Source organism: Pelodiscus sinensis, chromosome 5 (assembly GCF_049634645.1).
Source record: "Pelodiscus sinensis isolate JC-2024 chromosome 5, ASM4963464v1, whole genome shotgun sequence".
NCBI lineage: Eukaryota > Metazoa > Chordata > Testudines > Trionychidae > Pelodiscus > Pelodiscus sinensis.
In genome coordinates, this window is record NC_134715.1 from 29,065,666 (window position 1) to 29,087,375 (window position 21,710).

Sequence of the window (21,710 nt, forward strand, 5' to 3'; positions counted from 1 at the left end):
AGTAGGATTAAACCTACTCAGAATGGGCCAGATTTTGGCCTTCTCCTAATTGGCTGCATAGATATAAGGAACAGTAAGATTCAGATTCACAAATATGAAGGTCACAGTGGACCATTAGCTCATCAAACCTAAACTTCTGTATACCACAATGTAATGAGTCTATAACAGCAACATGGTCTCCCACTGACCCGGAAGAGGAAGGAATCTCTAATACCCATTGGTGGGCAGGTCCAGCCTCACTTAGCCCAGGCCACAGGAAGCCGGGACTAGGAGTATAAAAGCGGAGAGCGATAGCTAGGGAGGCAACAGGGGCTGGAGCAGCAGGAGGCAGCAAGCTCTGCCCCAGGGTCGATGATCACCTGGGAGGCACGGACCGTCCTACCCCCAGGATGAGGTCCACGGCATCAAAATAGGGGCAGGAGTCTGGGTCTGCCCCTGGTTGGGAGCTGCCCCCTGTGGCCCTGGCATACGTCTACTGCAGCTCCTTTATTTTCATGAAAACCTGCTTCTGGGTTCGCATGTGGCCTTTGGTGGCCTGGCTGGCAGCCATCCACCTGTAGACAGTTGCATTCCTCCATTTAGTTCGGAGATTGCGGATGTTGGAGGCATCCCCCCAAACCTGAATTAGGTCCCTGATCTCCGCACTGGACCAGGCAGGCGCCCACCTTTTCCAGCCACTGGCAGGCTCCTGGAAGTTGGCAGACTGGTCCTGGGGAGCGGTGGAGGGCTGGCTGGCACTGGCTGCCTGGCTCATGCTGGGGCCACTGGGTCAGGTGCAGCGACTGCTGACTCTGGGCTAGCAGGCTTGGAGCTGGTTCAGGCACTGTGGCCAGAGTCTACCCCTTTAAGGGCTCTGAGGACAGGGGGAAGGGAGAGGAGTTTTCTTGGTTGTGCCCAGAGTGGCCACCAGTGGTCTACATAGCGCTTATTTTGAAATAGCAATTTTGAAATTGATGCTATTCCTCGTGGAATGAGGTTTACCAATTTCATAATAAGCCCTCTGCTATTTCGATTAAATTTCGAAACAGTGGTTTGGCTGTGTAGACGCTGGTAAAGTTATTTCGAAATCATGGCTGTTATTTCGAAATAACTTTGCTGTGTAGACACACCCTTACAGAAAAAAAACAACAAGTGGTCTGTTAAGCACTTTATAGACTAACAAAACACGTAGATGGTATCATGAGCTTTTGTGGACATCTGAAGAAGACTACATGTTTTGTTAGTCTATAAAGTGCTATCAGATCATTTGTTGTTGTGTTTGTTGTTTTTTAAGTTTGTCTAGTTACAGACTAACTTAGCTACCCTTCTGAAGCTATCAAAATATTAGCATGAATCCACAGGCATTTGCTATTTATGGTTGGGGCTTTTTCATGGCTCGCCTTACTATGAGGTGAACTGAGATGGCTGCCTCAGGTGCCAGACTGAGGGGGGTAGGAGGGGTGCCACTAGGACCCAGATAATTGAGAACTTTCAAAGTTTTGGCCCAAGCAAGGAGGCATGGGGGCATCATTTGAGCTCCCTGCCTCAGGTGTCAAAATGTTGTGGGCCGGCCCTGGGCTTTTTGTCAGGGTTAGATCTTGTCCTTAGATTCTGTGGAGATAATTGAAAGAAGAATGATTAAATGGAGGACCAGGCATCAGGAGGTTCCATTCCCATTTGCATCAGGTGGTTCCATTCCCATTTCTGCCAACGACTTTCTGTGTGGTTCTGTCAAGTCATTTAGACCAAAATTGCCAAATGTGGCTTGCTGAAGTTAGACGATTCCATATTTAAACATCTAAAATGCAGGGAACTGAATTTTCAAAGATGTTGAACATTTTTTTTCCGTGTCACTAATTTCAATAAGACGTGTTCAGAACATCGGAAAATCAAGCCTCCTTTAAGGGCCTGATCCTACAACACTGGAGTAGAAGGTTTGTCATTGAATTCCTGTGGGGCAGAATTTCACCTAGCAGCTTAAATATGGATATAAGTGCCTGCAAATTTTGTCCTTAACCTCTGTGTGCACCAGTTCTTTCATCTGCAAAATGACAATACAGATAAGGGTACAGTATCACCATCCTTCCTCAAGACATATTGTGAGACTTACTGAAAAAGCACTTCAAAAATATTTGGATCAATAGAGCAATAGGTTTTGTTAGTCAAACATGTAAGTTTCATGGACTCGGACTAAATGCCAGAAATCAAACTTTAATGCAACAATAAATTGTGGCTTCAGAAAAAGAGGATTACAATATTTATTTGAATGAAGCTATTGAAAAAGAGGATATGTGGAGAATTGATTTGCCATCAAGTGTATTTTCCTTGTAAGCCCTCCACATGTGAAACTGCCAATTAATGCCAATGGAAGCTCATGGGACCAGACAAAATATTCTTCTCAGGCAGAGAAAGGGCAGTACATGCTTGAAAAAAAATAGCTGGCTTAAAACAAACACATTGTGCAGCCTCCCCAACACTACTTTTCAGGTTGTACCCTGTTTTTATTATATGCAACTTTATTTTCAAAGGGGCAATGTGGACATAAGTTTCCTCCTCTTTGCACACAAGATTAGAAAGGCAGAGAATTGTCTTGTGAAATTTAGAGAATATGGACCATACTGTTACAGTTTTTGAATTTTATGCCAGTGTATTTTCTTTGGCATCAATTGTTACACTATTGTCAAACTGAAGTAATGCATTAGCAAAGCAAATCCTGTCAGTTTAAAGGTTTTTTTTTTAAATTTATCTGTAAACCTAAATAAAAGGATCAGAATTTGGTCCCCAGTTTCTACTTTCCTTCCTCTATTAAGTAGTTTTTACATCAGTCCTTACTTGGGCAAACTTCCACTTAAGTCAGATAGTTTGCCCCAGAAAGACCATAGTACAAACTGGGGCCTGACATTTGCAGTGGCTTCCAATGAGCCTTGGCCAAGTTTTGCAAAAGCAGCCTCCCTCCCCATGGATGCTGAAGAGGGATTTATAGTTTTAACTTGAAATGGTGTGAAACTGGAGTCCCAGCTGCTCTGAGATTTTGGGTTCAAACCCAAGAACTGAAAGTGAAACCCTTATGGAATGAACAAAAAATAAGTTTCTTAAATTGAAGCTTTGGACAGCTGTATTTTATGCTTATATGTAACTCACTTTTGGAGAATCAAGACCCAATGTACATGTTGGACATCTGACATTTCCACTGACTTTATTGGATGAATGCAGGATCAGGTAGATACATAACAGCAATAAAATAACAGGACCAGCAACTTACTCCTTAAAGAGAAACTAATCTATTTGAATATTTCTTCCGGTATCAAATGCAGATTACAACTACGCTGATACTTTGAGATCACTGGATAAAAACGCGGACAAGTGCTAATCGCTGAATACATTCTAATTGTTATTGTAGCTTCACAGTCACGACACTATTGAAGTCTATGGAATTATTCGAAGCAAAATGCAGGACAATGTAGCACTTTAAAGACTAACAAGATGGTTTATTAGATGATGAGGAAGTGGGTCTGGCCCACGAAAGCTCATCATCTAATAAACCATCTTGTTAGTCTTTAAAGTGCTACATTGTCCTGCATTTTGCTTCAGCTACCCCAGACTAACACGGCTACATTTCTATCACTATTCTATGGAATTATTCTGCATTTATGTCAGCATAAAAGAGATCAGAACATGGCCTCTGACCTTTAGCTCCCCGAGCCAGCCTCATTTAGCTGGAGGAACTGCTGCTGAAAGACATGAGACATTCCTCCTTCTCAATTAAAACTTTAGGAACTTTTGTCCTGTACTGCTCTGACACCATGGTGGCCTTTTAACTGATCCTTGGGATGTGGGAATGTTAGCTGTGAAATAATTGGTAGATCCTTCAGACTTCCACTGGAATGCTGAGTGCCACCAGAGGATACAAAAAGAATACAGAAATTGTTTTATATATGCAATGGATTCCACTTACAAGTATTTTTCATGCAGATAGGCCATTATGTTTGGCCCCAATTCAGAAAAGCACTAGCACATTTGCCTAGGTTCATCTCTACATTCAGAAAAGCTCATTAGGAAATGCTTACATGCTCTCTCAAATAGGTATGCATTCCTAAATCAGAGTTGTTAGCATTATCTGATGGTGCCCAGCTACCAAAAGCATTGATCCTTAAATACAAACGTCTGTATTTTTCTCTATTTATAATCTCACAATTAACACAGGAATTTGGAGGAGGTATGGCATAGTGGAGGAGGTGTGTCAATATTTATAAAGCTATATTAAACATGACAGTTCATTTTAAAGCAATGCAACAGGTATTCATTCACACCATTTGGTTTGATATACAGTACTCTACATATAGCAAATGTACTGTACTTTCTCACCTTGGATGAAATCCCTGTGGAATATGATCAGCAAATTCTGTGCCGAGTTATATTTCACCCATATAGAGTACTTAAACAAGACTTGTTTGTTTTAAATGTCTTTTTCAATTTTGAAGTCTCTTAAAAAAAGGCTTTAATCTCAGTGGAATAAACTGTTTTAATGAAGATTAATGATGCCCAATAATAGGCAGTAGGGAACTATTAATATTACAGTAGCTAAATTCAAGAGCTGCCAACTTGCTGATCTACAGGGTTTCTAGATTTACCTCCAGGTTAGGAGTGTAAGTGAAACATTGTAAAAACCAGCTCTTGTTCCTTTTTTTTTTTAAACCTATTTCACTTTAGAGATATTTAAAAAAAAATGTTCTTGAGGAGATTGTGTATGAGTCCAATTCCTGGACATTTTAATTTTAATAAAATGTTATCAAAAGGACAGTTTTTTGCCATTAGAAAAACAAATGAATGTCATTATTTTCCATATACATACACAATTTTGACACATTTTTATAGTGATTATTATTGAATTTTCCATATTTATATAAAAAAAGCTAAGTAGTTACCTATCTTAATAGTTTTTTCTAATAGAAACCAAACATCATCATTTTTTTAAAATGCCATAAACCTTAGCTATTCCCAAGTTATACTTTCTATTACTTTTGGTATTACTTTCTGAAAAAGTTTAGCTTTTTAAAAAATCGAGACAAGATCAAATGTAAAAATGCCATACTCCTGCTAAATAATAGCTTTAGACTTAGTACTTTAACATTGATGTGTTCTCTAAGACAGTAAATGAAGTAGTGAAAGAGTTACAAATTCACTTGTTCCGCCATGTTCAATGGATAAAGCACAAAACTCCTCTCAATGGTAACTACTGGAGATGTGAGAAAGATGGTGTCTTAAATCGGCAAATCATCATTTGATGCATAAATCACATCAAAACTCTCATGGAAAATTACTTTTCAAAAAGAAGGTATGACTAACATGACTTTCCTCTCTTACTAATCTGGTAAGAGGTCTCATCCACCTTTTCATACTCTCAGAAACCCTCAGTTATAGAGCTCACAGCCAGGATGACTAGCATTTTTTGTCAAGTGTTCAACTGTCTTTCTCTAGTTCATGGGTTCACAACCTCAGTATCACAGGTATGAACATCTGAAACACTCTGCTCTTTCCATATTGCTAAAGAGAAGGATGCTTTTACCTAGCTTAATGAGATAGGATCCTGGTATGGTAAAGGTAACTGTAACTTTCCATATAGATACATTCTCTTGAAAACTTCTTCCACGTTTCTCCATGCCCTTCCAGGGGTTGAGCCCCATTTTTTTTTTGCAAAACTGGACATTTATCCAGTTTACTCATATGGGACAAATGCCCAGCTGTGCCAAGAATGTCAGGATGGCAGGGACAGAGCTTAAAAATGGCACTGTCCCAGCCTAAATGGGATGTATGTCTAGACAACGTGTCATGTCCAGACATGAGGGAGAAAAGGGGTCTTCAGTCTGAGACTATGAGCAGAAGGCAGGGAGGGCTGGAGGAGGTGGGATCTTGATTCAATCCTGTGCGATGTCCTGTTTTCCCTTTGGGAAAATATGATCACCCTACCAACAAGCCAGTCCTCAGAGTAGAGAAGAGACTTGCATTATTTCAAGGGATCTACTTAATGATTTTCTCCTATAGCTATAGGACATAAGGAGTCATTTCAACAACTAGGAATCCAGGACAAGGATTGGCATAGGAGCCATTATGCTCACAGAAAGATTGCCATATGCAGTTAAACTGGTTTTAAGGTACTAGAACAGCATGAAACAACCTTAAGAAAGAGTAGTGTATCTATATTTATGTGCCCAGAATAAGATTTATGATGTCCTTAACTATTCATTTCCTTGCATTTTGCAAACAATGTGATACGTAACACTGTTGTCATTTATCAGCCTTGACTGGTTTTTGCAACAAAGATTTTTAGTTTTGGAATGACATACATTTTCAAACTGTACATAATGGCTATAAAGTCCATTCCTTTTTAATTTTTATTTATTCTCATATTTTCCAGCTCCTAGGTTTGACTCTTTAATAACGGTGTCGATGAACCAGTATATAAACCAGTTTATATACTGCTGCTGTTCTCAAAAGTGGTATTTTATGAATTAAGTACTAATTAATTATACTAATTAATTACATTTAATACCGTAGACCTACATACAAAACTGAGCGTCTAGTCAGCTGTCGTCATAGCCATAGTAACCTATGGCAGTGAAACCAGACAACAGATGCTCAGAAAATGGATGCATCTCACCATAAGAGCTTGAGGAAAATATTAGGAGTATGTTTTTCTTTCCTCATAACTAACTCCAAGGTCAGAAAAATGGCTAAAGTGAAGTCTCCATCACAAATAATTTGTAAGAGAAGGCATCTATGCCTAGCATGTTACAAATGGATCGTAATCAACTACCAATTATGGCTCTCAGTTGGAAGTCAGAAAATCCAAAAAGAAAGAGGGTAGACCTAGGATGACTTGCAAACATACACTTCTCAACAACACAGATTTTCAAAATTAATTTGAAATGGGAGGAAATGGATCACATGGCAGTTGATAGTCATGAAGAATGTGGGTAACTCAGTGTGCTGAGAAGCACAGCATTGACTGAGATGTAAGGTAATGAATTATGGCTGATTTCTTGGAAATTGTTAAAATACCACAGTCAGTTCCTTGGCTCTAATGAGACCTAATGTGACAGTTTTTATATCTATCATTCTTTTTTCCTAAAAAATGTTTCATTATTAGATTTTTTTTCCTTCCTCCATTATTCTGGAGACAATTTATTATTAAAGGGGTACATGTTGCATAGAGAGAAATTACTTAGATTTTTGCATAGCATATGAATAGAAACATGTTTGAAAACATTGGCTACTTCCAAAGATTGTATATTAAAAAAAAGATGTTTCTGGTCTAATAAAAAAATATTAGTGTAAACTCAACATTTTGTTCTGCAGAACTCATAGGAACCAAGTGAATATTCTAAACAGTTGGTTCAAATTTAATTATTTAGAATCTGAAAAAGAATCATGAGAGAATGGGGAGAAGGAGCAGAGATTTAATGAAAATTGGGATTTTCTCTTCAGGGTTTTTTTTTTTTTCCATGCACATTCTAAAACCAAGACCAGTCTTCTGAGGGAAATAAATCCCACTGACTCATACATCACAACTGTTAGGTTGTGATGTACTACACATTTCTTTGTATGCATTAAATCCCACCGACTGATAGGTCTTCTCCATCAATAAATTCTCTGATTCTATTATCAGTCACCGTCAGCAACCACTTGTCATGCCAAGCTGTTTTGTCATTTGATCAAATAGGACCTGATTCATACATGTGACATGATTTTAAACTTGAATATAGATCTCCAGAAGATTGGTCTGCATTAACTCAGTGCACCACCTGAGAAAAATGGACAGATATGCAAAAGACCCTGTTCACAATCTAGCCATGTCAACTCAGCCCCTGGATGGTTCATCTGTCTGCTCATGCACATAATTCCCACTGAAGTTAATGGGAATTTCATGCTGCTGATACCAAAAGAATACATGTTAAGGTATTTAAAAAGGTAACTACTGCTATTTTTATTTTACAGATCATGATAATTCCTCTTATTGGCTATAAAAGGGTCCAACTACTGTGTTAACTATCTGAGTTTAAATCCAGAGTAAATTTGCTGATATCAGTAGAGTTGTTTCAGTTGCTCAGTGAAGTACAACTTGGCCAACGATAAAGTAGAGAGAAGAAAATGCCCCCACATCCCTTTTTAATCCAAACTGGTCTTTCCACACAGACTTCACCAGGGACAGAAAGCTCTCATCAGCCTTGTCACAAATGTAAACAATTGCAAATTCTATCATCCAATTTGCAAACCATTTCACTGGTTCCCTACTTATTTCAGGATTCAGTTCAACTGCTCTCCTAGATTTCTCTTTGCTAACAGGAAAAAATAATTAGTTGCAGAATGGCATTGAGAACCAAGTAAACTATGCCACAGCTTCCTCACTGTGCCAATAGCCCTTCTATGCTAAAGCCATAGAAGTAAAGCACATTATAGGGAAGGGACGTGCACAGACAAAGGGGCAGAGATGAACATCCTCTGCTGAACGTGATATATATTGCTGTGAAGCATTCCTATGGTATGCACAAAGTGAACTCAAGTTAATGCTGCTGGAATAACTATCCCTTTGTGCTATGTTATTTGCATTGGAATGGTCACAGCACACAACCATCCGCAGCAGCTTGACATCTGAGCAGGGAGAGACAGGGATCTTTACAGTCTTGCTTTCTGGATTTCTTGTCAATGTGAAATCTGAAGGCCACAACCCAATGCTCCCTTTACAATTCTGCTGTTGATCCCTTCCCAACCAGGAGAGTGAAAAGATTTTTAGCTCCAGCAGACACATGGATTTGGGTAATACATATTGTTTTGCAGAAGGAGAACATAAGGGTAGTGAATTTTAAAATATTGCATGGATTTGTTCCAGGCTCTCTCCTATGAACCTTTTCTCTTTGTATTCCCCTCCAAGCTCTCTCAGTTCATTTTAGATAAGCCTTTCTTCTCTACATAATCTCACCACAGCTGGCATTTAGCCTTTTGCTCTATGCTGCCTACAATTTCAGACAGCTCACCTGTACTTCCGTACTTGAATTCCCTATCTCACTTCAAACCTCTGCTGGAAAAACAGCATTCATGGTCTCACATGCAGCACATTTCCTTCTTGACTCACCTGAAATTTTAGTGCTTATCAGGGTTTGGACAGGTCTCAGAGGCAACTATACAACTTGGCTAGAGAAGTATGGAAAATTAATCTGATTCATCCATAGAAAAGTAATCTATCTGACCTATCTGTCTACCTTCATAATGCTTCACAAATTATTGAATGATCAGAACCCAGGTCAATCTAGTACAGTATGTTTACATAAAAGTCCAATCCCTTTTGTGAATGTTGCTAAATTCTTCATGTCAGCAATTTCCTGCAACAAATTCTATAGTCTAGGTATATGTGTGAAAAAGCATTTCTCTTTATCAATTTTGAATTTACTACGTCTCCATTTTGTTGAATGTCCCTTGTTCTTGTGTTATGAAATGGGAAGGACAGAAGTTCCCACTCTGCCTTTTTCCTGTTCATTATTTTATAAACCTTGATTATTATATCCCTTCTTATATGTCTCCTTTCTAAAGTACACAACTGAAATATTTTCAATTTTTCTTATCAGAGAGATTTTTCCATACCATGGCCTTTTTCTGAACCTGCTCTAATTCTGAAGTGTCCTGTTTGAGATGGGGTGACTGGTTGTAAAAATTAGATGAAGCTGTATCAGTGATTCATATAGAGACATTATTTCTGTACTATTCTCCATCCTATTACTTATATACCCAGCATGTAAGTGTTTTTGACCACAGCTGCATATTTAACAGGTATCCTCTCTGAGCTGTCCAGAAATGGAGCCAGGTTTCTTTCCTGAGTATCTGAGCACCTATGAAATTATGAGGTATACACACAAGGATATAGATTTCTTTCTCCAGTAAACAGGATATGGACTTTGTGTATATGTGCACAGCATGTTGTTTCTGAGGTGGTTTTACTTTGGGAAGGCTAAGCAATGTAGCAGCAACAACATTCAATAAACCTATTAGCATCCTCCACTGTTTCTTAGAATAGGGGGAGAAGAGTGATTAGGTCTGTAGAGTCGAGTCTGTCATTTTTTAAACAAACATTTTTGCTTTTGAGTGATGGTTTTTAAAATAACATGGTTGTAATGTCCAGACTGAAGACCATGTTTACAGAGAAAGCAAGGCAGAAATCCACTGCCGAAAACAATCCAGCTCACGTTCTATAGTCAACTCCATGCATGCTGGGCCAGGAATTTGGGGTTTAGTCAGCACTTTGCTGATTATGCCTGCACTGCATAGTTATTAATAAAGCTCCTGCTACAGCTATGTATCATGCTTTGGCTCTTTGATTTATAAGTGTTTGAAGTAGCTTGGGCCAGAGGCAATGGTTGGTTCTAACATATATCATGATGGGGTAGGCACAATTAACGAACATACAACACTACACACCCACATGACCATTTTTGCAAATACAGAAATAGCTATCATCACCTGTCTGACAAATACGGCTGAGGGACAGCTGAAGTAAGCAGGCATAGCCACTCTATACTAGTAAGGCATGAAAGCCTTCTCATAGTTTCAATTTGCCATTCCATTGTATTATTACCATTGCCATGCCAATAGTTTTCCTTATCCTGATACAAAAAGCATACTATATATGGAGAAAATAACAGAAGTTTCATGTAACTTTTTCAAATACATATTTAATTTTGATGCACTAGTAATAAGATGTTAGGGCCAAATTCTGCCCTTGACTTCAATGGAAACTGCACCAAGATAAATAAGGACTAATTATTTAGTCTTTTTAGGGCTTAAAACTGTGCTCAATATTTTAATATATTTTGGCTGGTGTTTAACATATTACGAGTGATCTAGAGAAATGAACACAGAGCTAGGAATCAGGAATTCTCCACTTCTCGTCCTGGCGCTGCTTTTGATTTGCTGGATGGCTTTGGACAAGTAATTTCACATGCCTGTGTCACAGTTTTATCCTCATTGACATAGGTTACAATAATGCTTTACCTTGCTCATTGGTACAAAAAATCTCAGAGTTGTAGCCATATTAGTCTGTAACTTTAAAAACAACTAGTAGTTCTGTAGCATCTTAAAGGCAAACCAAAATATATAGAATCATGAGCTTTTAGAGGCAAAACGCACTTCATTAATTCACCTGAAGAAGTGGGTTTTGCCCATAAAAGCTCATGATTCTATATATTTTGGTCTCTCAGATGCCAAACATGAATTGGTTAGTTTCCTTGCTACAGTACTTGAAGCATGCAAGATCTGAAATGAGTCTGTAATCATCACCATGAAATAGCAACGTTTCAGAAGGTAACACGTAGAAATACCTGGGATACATAAGAGAGGGTAATACTGAGATGTATTAGGTTCCACTGTAGATAAATGTTGACACTTTAGTGCCAAGCAATGTCTTCTCCCTTGGTATAAGCTATTTGGAGTAGGCCTTATCACTGTTACGTGTGTGCATGGTGCTTCACACAAAGGGTCCACGCTGGCTGGAGCATTCATATACTACCACAATATAAATGTTAAATTGCACATAAAAAACTACATTAAAACAACATTGATGATGCAATGTCAAGAACACCAAAGTTAAGAAATGCCAGCATTAAAGCTGCTCATGCAGCTCTCTCCAAGATCCTTGTCCCAATCCATTGCCTGTGCTGATATTCCCAAGAGGGCCAGGGCCAGCTCTTTTTCATTCTGCCTTTGAATGAGTTTTCTTCCTTCTCCTTGCCACCTGGATGCTGACAGGGGAACCATAGAGCACAGGAGAGATACACTCCCTGCTCTGAGATCCTATTCCCAGAGCCAGAGAGGCTGTACAGCAGCGGGGAGCAGCAATTGTACAGAAGATAATGCTCAATGCTACCGGTTCTGGGCTGCAGTATGCTCACTCATCTAGGGAAGGAACAGTGCATGTACATTCTGTTCCATGAGGGAGCTGTGAGTCAATGGAGAATGATCAGGGTAGATGATATACTCACAGAATGTAATGGACAAATTATAACACATTCCTAACTATCATGTAAGAACTATGACCAAATGTGGGTGGCTTTCAAGGAAATAACAAAAGATATCCCTGACACTAATTTTAAGCTTTTGCTCAAAGATTACAAACATTTTTTAAAATGGGCAGAACACTATATCTTTACCTAATCCCATTCTTGGAAATGAATGTATCATTTTTTTGCTGAAGCTTATGCCATCAATATTGCTCATTCATGGCAATGGAAATAAAAGGGAACAGGAGGAACAAATGCCTTAATGTGGGATTTCCAAAAATATTCAGCATATTGGTTGGGAGTTTTATAACTAACTTCAGAGTTAAGCCAACACTAGTGTTTCTGAAAATTCCAGCATCAATGTTTTATTAAAAGAGATAATTTAATGCTCCACTAAGTGCTTTTAAAACAGAAAGTAATGCTCCCAATGTAAATTTTCATGATACTATTCCAACAGATCCCAAACCCGGTTCATCTCCAAAAACTTGCTCCAAACTGGCAAAACCCCATGTTGAAATCACAGTATCTTCCGTTAAATTAGAGGGCAGTTTTAGCACCGTTTTAGGCTTCACAATTGTGACAACAGCAAGAAATATTACTTTATATTGTATTTTCCAATATTAAGGTTGCTATTATGCTATATAAATGCAAGATATAAATGAATTAATTTTTATGCCAGGCTTTCAAAATACACAGACAAAAATATTTATTTACGAGATCTAACTCTGTTTTTAAATACGCTTTCTTCTGGATTCAGCAAATTTAGTTTCTATTATTGCTTGTCATCCAGTGGTGAACTAATTTTGTCAGTTTTCTGAACCAACAGAATGTCTTCCCTTCCTTCCCCCCCTCCCCCCCCGATTCTCAATTTTCTTGCTTTTATGGGCAAAGCAAGTTTGAGGGGCTAAAAAATACTGAAGCATATATGCTGCTAAGGAGATCTTAGGTAATGCTATCACAGTCTTCAGTAGGAAATATTCATGTTTAAGTGCTGTGCTTTTGGCTAGCAATTTCTAAATATAAGAGAGACAAATATTTAACACCCTTTCCCTAAGAAATGTCCTTTTACATTATGGGGTCCAGGTGTCTCTTTTTCTCACATATCTGATCTGCACACTTAACTTTTAGACCACAACTGACAAGACTTTCATGATTAAGGTGACAGATTAAAGTGCTCATTGAATATAGAGGTTTTTTATTTCACTTATGACAGTAGTGCATAGAGTGACAATGAAATATAATACTACAAGATTAAAGGCGGCATGTAAGTCAGTCACACTAATACTGCAACAATCTTGGTCTAACCCACACATGCTGATCGTCCATGTAAACATAATACTCCACTCCGAGCGGAGCATATTCTTTTCAAAGTTGTGTTCATGTGTCCTTTCTCATTTCTAACATAATAAATAGATCATTTGATGAGGAGCTTAGTGACAGCTGCAGAAGTTAGTTCTAATTACAAAAAAAATAATCAGTGGCTTTGAAACACTTAATAATCCCATATTGCATAACAATGCTGAATGGACATGCAAGACACAAATAGCAAAGAGCTAATAACATTGTCTTGCTTGTGACAAATAAATGCTACAGTTGTTTCACTGATATTCTATGGCAGTAGCACTGAAGCTCCATTATCTACAAAAGAAAAAAAACAAATACATAGGTTTTAAAATGTCTCTTTCGGATTAATACAGAGTGGAGATATAACAATAGGAGTCCCAAAAACAATAAATAGAAAGTCATTTACTATTGATAACTTACATTTCAGAGCCCCAGCTGGCCTATTGTAGTGGTAATGACTTTGGGTCACTAAGAAGATATTTGTTCATAAGTTTGCTAAACGCTAAAAGTCATGAACCAAGTAGAAACACTGGATGTATGACTTATTATAGCAGTCAGAGAGTTATTAACAAGCCACTTCACCTTGAATGGTCCCTTGAAATGTGTTAACTACTTATGATACACAATCCACCCCATCTTGTACTGAGCTGTGCCACTTAAATTTTAGACCATGTCTCCCTCTCTGAGTACATTTCCCAGACCTCAAGGACTCAGAGTCTCTATCATCAGATGGGACCATCATGATCATCCAGTTGGATCTCCTGAATATCCAGGCACAGAACCTGAACACCAGCTCTGAATAAGTTTGAAAGCTTGTCTCTTTGACCAAGAAGTTAGTCCAATAAAAAATATATTACTTCATCCATCTTGTTTCTCTAATATCCTAGGACCAATCTGGGTACACCACCACCACATATTGTTCATCCTGGCAGAAAGAGGTAAAATGCTTTTTTAATTACTTACAAAATAACATGCGACTCATTCTGAGCCAAACTCTGCTGCTAGGATGCATGGACTTCAACATGAGATGTTGTTGGATATGGACTGCACTATAAATGCTTAGTGAATGTACTACCCTGTCATCCTCAGCTATATTCTCCTGTTCAAGCATTCTCGTAAGATTTTCCTGAGGAAAGCCAATCAGTCTATCTTGGGCTCAAGGGAGATTTAAAGTGGATATGCTGGTGGGAAAGATAGGACATTCATTATTTTAACTGTGGACGTGTCTAACATAAGTATAAGCGACTAAAGAAAATTGCAACAGGTTGGGCACAGAATGACACCTCAGAGTTGAAGGATGAACATTTTATTGAAAATCTACATAGATTTGTCTTTGGCCAGCAAGTCATTATGATTTTCAAGTGATGGCAAAAATGTTCAAAAACAAACAAAATCCCAATAAAAATGTCATGCTTCAATGCAAGATGTGTTCTACACAATATTCAAAAGGCAGCAAAGGGGTATGAATACTTTCAGCTGCTTGTCTATGACCAGCTGTACCTTCAATAGCTTGGAAACCATCCAGTGAGTAACCAACAGCCAACTGTAACCCCATGTTGAACTTAAAGAACTTAATCCTCTCTATTATTGCCTTTTCACAGGTGGAACCTATGCCCTTTTATTTTATCAAGGTCCTCTGTACGATGAGGAGGAACATATATCTATATACTCTTTCCTCTCATTATGGGTCCAGATTAGCAGAACAAATCTAGTAGCAAAACCCAGTCTCTGATCTATCCTTTTAGACAGCCAGACACAAAAAACCAAAACTAGAGTCTAGCACGTGTATATGTTAATGTACACACTCTCTCTCTCTCTCTCTCTCTCTTTTTCTACTTTAAAGTCAGTTCCTGAAGTTCCTTACTCCATTTTTGATTAATGTGAGTTTTATTGAGTACAACCTCAATAAAATCTAATTTCCTCAAGCTATACTTCAACCTCTGAGAAATTAGTTTAACAGATTTTATTTTTCCAATTATACTTAGAATGATAAATATAACCTAGGATATAATAAAATATTTCATATACCAACTAATTCAATTTCAGAATGAATAAAGAGAAAGACATACACAGGAAAATATATGAAAACCTGAAATAATTCCTTTATGATAGCGATATGGCCCAAGCAAATAAATCGTAGCTGAAAAAAATCTTTCCAGTAAGTTACAAACTGGTACTGTATATGCTTTTAAATCTACTGCTAACTCATGTACTGTTTAAAAGAAAGTTATTGTGATAAACCACTAAATAACTACAGTATTTTCCCCATCTACTAATCAGCTCCAGATTAAAAAAACACCCAAAATGGGATTAATAGGAGTTCATTAGTTGTCTGTTCATCTTAATGCCATACAGCTGAATAGTTCTCAGATTGTATCCCTGTCTAACAGTGCATCTGAGTTAGAAACAGATATGAAGGGAACTGGCAAGAGACTTGGGTTCTGTTCCTGGCTCTGCCACTGTCCAGTTGCCTGACATTAAGCAAGTCACTTGGCCTCAATGTGCCTTACATTCCCATCTGTAAAACAGAAATACTGACCTCCTCTGTCTGAGACAAACTGAAAAGCATTTTATAACAGGTAGGTGTTAATGAAAATGGCTCATTGCCTCCTTCATATGTAGCTTTGCAGCTATCCTGGGAACAGACCCACTGGCTATACCTTTCTGGCATGTCTACATTCCCCCATGGTGAGCTATGGAGACCCACCCCAGTGAGCTATGGAGACCCACCTCAGAGATAGCCGCAAAACATCAGGGTATAGAATCTGTTGTATAGGATTTCTGCTGCTTTCTTCGCTCTTTATCCAATATGTAGGGCTAATGTTCTTTATGAGCCCTGTATGCCTTTGTAGAAGCCCCATGAAATGCCTATCCTTCCTAATGCATCCTCAATAAATTAGTTGACTGGGTGTTGCTGTATAAGCAAGTTGATGACCTTAGGTGTCTTTCTAAGAATTCTCTCTAATTTGTCAATGTTTTTGTCATGGTGAATTTACCAGAACTGTAGACATTTTAAAGAAAAAGGGCATATCCTAACTATCCAATTATTAAAAACTGTCTCATCCTAATATGGTATTTGGACTTGACTATGTAATTGGAGATATCACGACAGTTTAGCATGACATCACTGAAACAATGGGTGAGCAATGTTCCCTCTATTTTTTTTCACCCATGGGCAGAATAAATTGTATTATGTGCACCAAGGCATGTGCAGATGTGCACCACCAATAGAAACACATGCTGCTGGCTGTGGGTGCATTGGGTGCTCTGTTAGTCAGGTGGGGAGCACTGGAATCTCTGCTGGGCAGCCACCCAAGTACCCAGGCAAGTCTAGCTTATCTGTGCCTTCGGCAGAACGAGATGTAGAAAGATGTTAGGCCAGCGGTTCCCAACCTTTTCCAGATGGGGACCCATTTTGACAATTCAGGAAGACTTGGTGACCCAAGACAATTCAAAAACTAGGGGAGGAGGGAGGGCAGAGCCACTTGGAGAGACACTTGGTGACCCTTTTGAAATGTAATGGAGACCCATATTTGGGTCCTGACCCATAGGTTGGGAAACCCTGTGTTAGATTATACATTAAATCTAAAGTGTTCTTTAGTGCTATCAAATTCATATAGTAGGGAACTTAAATCTTCTGAATGTTCAATTTATAGGCAATTAAACAGTGTCACTTCACATTTGAATATTCTTCATGGAACATAGAAAGTTACATTCATAACTCCTGTTAATGTTAAACACTAATAAAAATGTCTTATTTTTTAACTTTAAACTAAGGTTTAAAGGTAGCATACAGTCTCTGGATCAAAAAAAAGTCAGAGGATTAATCTAAACTAAGAAATCAAACCATTTTTCTTATGCCTATGCTGCTACAAAACAATCTTACTAGGGACCACAGTACTACTGGACATATTCTGTGTTCTGAGATTCATAAGGTCTTATAAAGCAAAAGGTTGTTTAGCAATAACCACTTCAAAGATACTATGACTGGTGAGATGAACTCATATATTCATGACAAAATATTACCTTGGCAACAACATTTGGAACAATTTAGAGCTTGTTTATCAAACTACTTGGCAAGCCAATTAAAAGGATATTAGAAGGGATGAAATAAAGGTATAGAGTTTTTTCTCGGTGTCAGTTATGAAAAAGCATGTTAAGAGCTGCCAGTGTTCCTCAGACGATAATAAAAGGTCATAATCATCTGCAGAACTCAAGAGTCAAATATCTTTTCTCAATTCAGAACAATATCAATCCTAATTAACACAATACTGGAGTAATCAGCCAAAACCTATCCAACTTCAGAGAATGCTGCAAAACCACATGTTGTTTTGGCCTTTCCACCATAACCGACAACAATAAAATAACATACACACAAGAAAACAAAATGTTCTATAATCTGTGAGAAGCCAAAATCCTTCTATGGCCAACTATGAAAATCTACATAATTATACTTAGTTATTAGACAGAATGATGAAAAGCTTTTCACAAATACAGAGAGTGGCATCAAAGACTACTTGTGTTTCTACAGAATTTGGAGCTTTTAACTATATCAATGTCAATCTCTCAAATGTACTTGCTTGACATACTGGAGAAAGTAAACTAGTAACACTAGAATTTTACTTGAAGGTAATTGAAAAATATTAGTGTTCATTATTTAATATCTTGTCATACTGTCTGCCAAAAGTACATCATTATTCAGTTTAAACACACTTGGTGAAAGACCTGTATTTTACCAGTTGAAAACTGAAAGCCAACATGGTGAATATGAATAATCTGACATGAAGGCAACATACGTAGTAGATATTAAACAGCGTTGGATCTATGTCAGAAGAACAACACTCACCTATTTAAACATACTGTTCAACTGTCTGGTGCATGTGACTGAAATCATTTTGAAACGGAACCAGACAGAATGGCAAAATCCCACAAGTATTTTAAAAGTACATCATAATCAAAGGTGTTGAAAGCTGTCTTAAGATCAAGTGCTTCAGGATGAGGACAGATTAGAAGACAAAAATCTGTAAATGTAACAAGGTTATTTATAACCCTGACAAGATTATGAATGCTTTTACAGCTCTGAAATTTATCACGCAAAGAGCTTTTTGATAGATGGCTATTCAATAATGTAGGTATCACCCATTACAGAAGCATTTGGTGGTGAAAAGGGAGGATTTTTTTGTTTGTTTTTTTGGTCTTGATTGCCTGTGGAACATCACCGCTGACAGACAAAGTCCAGAGTTCTTCCTCAACTGATTCCTTCTCATGGTCCTTACTCAAGCGTTTCTGCTCTTAATTAGATTTTCCTATACTCATTATAGCTATATCCTGCCATATGCCTGCTCCATCACTTATGAAAAGGCAATTACATTACTAAGTGCTAATAATATCCTACCGCCAAACTTTCATCATCCCATTCTTAATAAGGAGGTGATGTTTGCTCACTCAGCAGTAATTTATAAACTAGCCTCTATATAACAATGGCAGAAGGGTTTGATTTAAAGCATCTTTTTTAAAGTATGGAATTAACTCAGGGCTTATAAAATTTCAAGAACATTCACCAAGATTTTACTGTTTTCTCTGGTCCAGAAAATCTGTAAGATATAATAAAACAGAATGAATCTAAAAAAGCAGACAAATATATCATGTTGTTTGGGACTCATGAGACTTGTTCCTTTCTTTGCCACTGCCCTGCTGAGTGACTCTGTGCAGGACTTCTTCCTCATCCTGTCAAATTTCCCCATCTCTAAAATGGGAATAGTGATACTCACTTCCTACGTGAATCATTTTGAGATCTATGGGTTAAAAAGCACCGTGTGAAAGCGAGGTGATATTATTATTACTACGGCTCTGCCTGATGTCGGGTATAATGCAAAATACTTAAAACTCCAATGGAAAAAAGTTCTATGCACACAACTCTTTTCTACCTCCTTCACCAATATACACCATGAACACCTAATGGTCACCTTAGGAAGAACCAAGAAAATACAGTCATAGTAAAATCACAAGACAGGATTCACATTTGAAAGTCTGTGTTATGACTTCAGCAACTAGGACATTATTCTTTTGGATCTCATGTTTGGAGCAATATGTATTCCTCAAGCAGCTTTGCCACAATTTATGGGTGTGTTTTCAATTCACTGGCACAAGCATGACTAGAGATGCAGGTATCTCTAGGAGTTCTTCCTTATGCCAAGTCTACACTAAAAGGACAGGTTGAATCAAGATATGCAACTCCAGCTATGTTAATTACATAGTTGGAATTCACGTACCTTGATACGAGTTTTCCCACAGACCCCATGGCGGGAGGCCAACAGGAGCAAATACTCCCGGGGGCTTTGTTACTCCTTGCAGGAGTACCAGCCACTGATGGGGGCACCCTCCGAATTTGATTTAGTGTGTCTTAATGAGACCCAGTAAATCGAACTCCAGAAAATCAATTGTGACAGCATCAATCTTCCCCCAAGTGTAGGAGGAGAACAACTCACTGTGTTTAGACATTTAAAATCATACTGATACTACTGCTAGCTGAACATGTAAAACAGTTTCTTGTTATCCTTGGCAAAATTACAGGTGCATGCTGCCACAAGGCTCATACAAATCTTGTTGATGTACTTGAAATCCCTGCTTATTACAGATTTTTCTCAGTGGGACCAGCAGGTGATTAATGAAATATATCCCAAACGCCTCTAAAATAGATATATCATTCCAAGAATTAAGTTCATTAACATAGTTGCAACTGCTTCAGACAGTGGATCTATTTTATGGATGGTAGCAAGAAGTATATATGCATGTTATTTGGACATAATGCACTGTAAATCTCACCACAGAATTTTTTTCCAGAGTTTTTGCAGAGTCCAAAATTCTGGTTGCTATTATAAGAGAACCAGTCCTTACTGTTCTTATCCCTGCATCATCTGAACGCACAGGGGTAGAAAGTGTTTTATAGGAATCAACAAGGTTCATTTTTCTTGGTAAGGACAGACTGTCTTTTCTAGCCATGAATGGTGGAAGGCCAACTGAATGGCATTTTCAAGAGATGTCTTTACTACTGCAAACAGTAGCACTACTGCTTTTGTCTCCTATATTGTGATTAAACTTTGGTGGTGACATTAATATAGGAGTCTTTCAACTGTTTCAAGCACTTCTGAATACAAAATTAATTAAAGCAGTGGAACAATCTCTAATTTTAAAGAGTAAGTAGATTATAAAATTCATAGACGTGACACAGAAGTACAATAAAGGACTCCATGATAGACTATTTATTCATATTTTACAATATACTTTCTTCAGATATACTTTTAAGAGAATACATCTGTTAACTTTTTTCTCTTGTTTTCTCAGTCTCCATTGCATTCAGTTACTAATCCATTAGGGAGACAGCCAGGTTCAATAATTCTAATATCAGTTTCCTCAAACAACTCTCAACAAACAAAAAGAAATAATATAGGACACAAATTTGCCCTCACTGATGCAAGTACAATTCCTATGAAACTCATGTATCTAAGAGTTTAAGTGAAGGCAAAATTTAATTTTAGGTTCCTAAATGTGTGTGTTTGTTTAGTTTTCTTTATTTAATGAAACTTATTGTTTCATTACTGGCTATGAGTTACGAGTGATTTCTTAAGAAACAGAGCAACCTTCAAAACTTCTCTGTCTGAGGAAGCTGGATGCAACAAAATTGTAGATGGGGGATAATTATTATCCCACTAATTGATTTTATATCAGTGGAACCTATTTTCTGAACTATAGCTATTCCTGACTCCCTATATTATTTCATTTACTTTAGTGAGATTAATTCTGATTTACATTAGTTTAAGTAAAAACAGACTCTGACCCTTTAATTCAGGCTGCAAGTGATTGAATTCCTCATTTTTAATTGTGATTTAAATCAGCAACCGAGGAAACTTGATTTAAATCAACAGTTCTAATTTTGTTTTTCATTTGTACTTTTTAGTAAAAGAAAGATTCTCATCTCTTGATAACCATTAAAACATGTTAATTTGCAACCAAATATAGACATCAGTCTAAATTCAGTACTTTTTTTTTGCTAACAAGGAGAATACACTATGTTTATACACATTTATTTAAGTGAATATATATCTTAAGATACATGTATTCAGATTCTGAATTTTTATGTTTTTTATGTTAAAAATGGTGACTAATGCATATTTATTTACTGCATGACTATTTTATTTTACTTGTGATTTGTGCCAACCTGCATTTGGAATTGGATCTAATTTGGAATTAAATTTTAAAAGGACAAGATCAATATTTTAAAATTGTTGTATTAATTAAGTAAGCCTACCTTAAATGAGCTGGATACATAAAAGAGTAGATTTA

At 37.6% G+C, this 21,710-nt stretch overlaps 1 long non-coding RNA gene across 1 annotated transcript in view; it reads right to left on the reverse strand.

Moving 5' to 3' along the window:
• Nucleotides 1-21,710, reverse strand: part of LOC142829562 (uncharacterized) — a 233,220-nt gene that overhangs the window by 9,675 nt on the left and 201,835 nt on the right. The window lies entirely within an intron of this gene.